Source organism: Panthera onca, chromosome A1, assembly GCF_046562875.1.
Source record: "Panthera onca isolate mPanOnc1 chromosome A1, mPanOnc1 haplotype 2, whole genome shotgun sequence".
NCBI classification, from domain to species: Eukaryota; Metazoa; Chordata; class Mammalia; order Carnivora; family Felidae; genus Panthera; species Panthera onca.
This window is the reverse complement of record NC_138339.1, coordinates 87,101,932-87,106,193: the sequence shown is the minus strand read 5'-3', so window position 1 is coordinate 87,106,193 and position 4,262 is coordinate 87,101,932.

The window sequence follows — 4,262 nt, the reverse complement described above, 5'->3', positions numbered from 1 at the left end:
TGTTACTTGCATGGGAAAGCATGAGTAAGTTCTTCTCTGAAGTTTCAAAGAAACGTTAACATGCATATGTTTGAGAGGAAATGAGCCATGAATTACAGAACTTCCCAGCATGCAGTCTTGTCCAGTCTTGGCTCTCAATTCCTTCTAAAATTCTTTGCTTCCCTGAAATACATGTCATGTGCAGGTTTTGTTCATAGCCAAGCAAAGGTTTTCTATCGCTTTACAATGGTTTGCCCTGGCTTCAAACAAAATTGCCTGTGTCAGGGTAGAGATTCAAAAAAATGTTTATGCTGATATGACTCAAGCTCAGGCAGAATTTCTTATTTCCTTTCAAATGTGTTTTTCAAAACCCAGGGCATATGTTCTGCCTGAAAGTTAGAAACATTTGTGACAATAACTTAGAATTTCCTCTAACCTAATATACCAGCTTCAAAATTAATTATGGAACCATTTTAAGAGCAGGTAGAGAGCTCCAAAGCTATTGCCTATATATGGACAATCTTACAGCACAAAAGAGCAATACCTATGATTGGCAGAATAATTGGTAACAATGGTTTTTAAGGAAATGCATTCTTGCCATTTGGTCAAAAGATATACATTTAGAATAGTAAGGTTTGACAATCATATAAGAAGAAATAGAATAATAAAATTTAAGATTTGGCAAATGTGAAATGTTTTTAAAGTCTGCACTTTCTTCATGGGGAAAAAAAGTGTTTCTTTTTGATTACATATTTTTTTAAGTTTAAATATGTTATCTCAAATACTTCAATAAGTTTGCAACTTTGAAATCAGTTCAAACTTAATAAATGCCTATCAATGTGGAATGTATTGGAAAGACAAGGCAATATTCTTTACGTTTCTTTCAATATCTCAAAATGTAACTGGAAAGACAAGATCTATCTAGTATCTCTAGTTTATACTTGAGATAATTACAAACAGAATTGGAGGGAGTGTTCTAGGCTCCCCACTTACATATCAGAGTTCTGTTAAGGCACCAGAGCTAAATTTTCTTGTCAATTCATAATGAGCATCCAGCCATGACATCATATATATTAACTTAGAAAGCTTTTTGCCTTTCCCTAGTTGTTAGGCAGGCAAGATATAATTTGAAATTCATCTGACCATATCAGAAGAAACCAAGAATTCGAGGTTAGTCTAGAAACCTAGATCTGTCAGTATTTATAGATGGATCGTTACCAGATGGCAAGATTCACTAGAAGAAAATATAAACTACTCCCAGGATAAAGCAGATGATTGTAGTGGCAAGGTGTTATCTGGCTCTCCCCACTTCTCCTACTTTTTGGTCATGGGATGTGGGCATTTATACTGTCCAACTGTGAAAGGGATGAGATCTAGGAAAGGACATGCGATGGTAGTCTGTAGGAAAGATCTCAGATCTCAGACTATGAGACGTTAAATGATGATATCCTTAATGAACAATATATTTCTAAAGACGAAAAGGAAATAGGGTATTCTCATTCAGTTAGTCATTCAAAAGACAGGACTTCATCGTGTAACACTTGCAACAAAAATCTGAAGTATCTAGTTTAGCTAAGAAGAAATATGACAGTAAGCTTTCATCAGTTCTGATGCTTGAATGCCAAAATTTATTTGACTCAAAGAGGTTTTGTTTTATTCAAATTCTTATTAAAACCTCTAATAAAGTTGTCTTTCACTTTTTCCTCTATTTTCATAAAATGACATAATAAATAAATAAACTAAAAGGGTCAATTGGACACACATGGTAAATTATAACGACAGGTGAAGGACAATTATATTACTGATACATACAATTCTTCAAAGTTTTAACAAGGCTGGCATTTCTTTCAAAGTGACTGCCAGGTTTTGGTTTGTTGGGAAAATAAGGAGAGCAAACTGCAATTTTAATAACCTTACATCTCACATAGCCACGAATACTGCAATGGAGACAAAAATGATGCTATTTAACATATATGGGAAAGAATGAAAAGAAGAACTAGTATGGGATGGGCAGGGGAATGAAGAAATGTGGAAACAGTGAACCTGATCTTATTTTTGACACATCGTTCACTGTGATGGAAGTATAATAAATTACATAAGATTTTGATATTTCAAGCGGATATTTGAAAGACACTGGACATTTATGTGCTGAGCCAGGTCATCCGTATATACAAGGATCTCATCATAAAAGGAATGCTTGAAATTGAGAGAAGCAACTTCAGCAAGACGAGCAGTAGTGTCCTAGACCTGGCTTGGACAAGCTTGTGAGGACAACTGTTGAATTTTCAGAAATTTTCCAGTTGATTGTCGAGACAGCCAGTATTAAAAATTAAATAAGAGAAACATAGTTAAATGAATTATATTATAAACAAAGGTATTAAATATTCAAAATTCATCACTTCCTAATTATTTTCCTTTTTTATTATCTATCCTCTTGAGGTTATTTACATCTATTATACATTGTATGTTTGCAATGTCCGGTACAAATGACAGTGTGCGCTCTTCGCAATTCCTCACTTAGTGACATCAAGTTGGTAGCTTAAAAGCTCATTTTTATGAGAGACTATTTGTAAGGTTTCCGAATTATTTGAAAAAGTAATCCTGAGTTAGAACGAGATCTTTATAATGAAAGAGGATCCATGTTACAATTAAACTGCTTTGTAATAGTTTCTGGCTAGACTTAATGGTAAAAAGTGAGGCCTCCTACAAATGGTGATTGAAAATCAAAGCCTAGAAGTAGCTGCATTTCACTTGATTACTATTAAAGGGCCAATAGACTGTTTTCCTTTCATTAAGGGAGGTAATGTTCCTGAGGAATTAATGAGTTTCTTCATCAGTTCTTGGGGTGCTCATAAAGTTCCCTTGAAACAACTCATCAAATGGTCATTTATACCCACTCTAGAACAAGTATGCCAGGAACCTGCAGAAATTATCCTTTCTTTTTTTTCCCACTTTCCCTAAGTCAACAACAGAGCAGGCCCAGTTTAGCTCCAAAAGGATCAGATTTTCAACCAAGCCGCAAAATTAAGACTTCTTCAAAATAATTAGAAAGGGTCCCATTTGCAAAAGTTATAAATGAAGTTCAACATTGTATGTTAGAAACCTTGTTAGAAAGGATGTCTCTTAACATGACAAGTAAATGAATGAGAGAATACTCACATTGTTTCCAAACCCTCAAAGGAACCCAGTGCCATTTCAGACCTGCATGATGCAAACAAGCTAACGGGTGGCAGGAAGGTGCTACAACGACCAGCCCCAGCACATTCTAGCACATTCCATTCTGTTTGCTTAAACTCCACTCGTGAAAGGCAAGAGAATCTCTCTCCAATCCTGCTGGCATGGACTTTTAGAGACATACAGTTGAGAGTTAATCCAAGAATAAGAACAGCTAAAACATGAGGCAATCCTTCAGAAAAGATCTGAAAACAATAAATATATATAAATATATTTTTTCTCACCTCAGGAAAAGCTTCAAGTATTTTGAATAGGAAATCATAAAATTTAAGTTAAAGAGAAAACCCAGAATTTATTAGATTATCCAGGTTCTCTTGAAAGGACAACATGTACCAGTAGGAAAAATAAAGATGAGAAAGCCTTCCAAACTCCAGAGGCCTTATTAGTTCGCAGCTGACTTTCCAAATGTTGAGGTTAAATTCCATGTATATGCACTCTTAGCCCGAAAAAGTAAAAAAAAAAAAAAAAAAAAAAAAATAGACTTCAGGACTTAAACAATGCCTTATGGGCCCTGGTTTTTTAAATAATGGAAAAGTTAGGTGCAACCTAGTTTTCTCGTACCTCACAATGCTAACTAATTTGGTTGAGTTAGATAGTGTTATAGCAATAATTTATTTCTGGTGAACTCCTAACACCTATCGGATTCTTCTTTAACCAAAGCAACACTATCTTTCTCTTTAACCAAACTAAATCAAGCAAATCATAGAAAAAAGACAGTGCTTCCCCACCCCCCACCTCCCCCTTCACCCCTGCACTTCACTGCCTTTTTCAAGAATCTCTTCTAAGACTGAAAGTAAAGTTTATAATAATAATAATAATAATGAAAAAAAAAACTTTCTTCATCTCAATCAGCAAGGCAGGTGCCAGGACTGTTGAGACTGTGACTTCTACAATATTGCCCTCCCTCCCCCCCACATCTCCCCACTCTCTCTACCTCCCCCTGCCTCCAACACCCACCACACCAAAAAAAAAAAAAAAAAAAGGTAAAAATTAAAGAAGAATGTGTCTCACCTGAGTGACTGCGAATTCCTGTGCTAGAATTGTTAGTA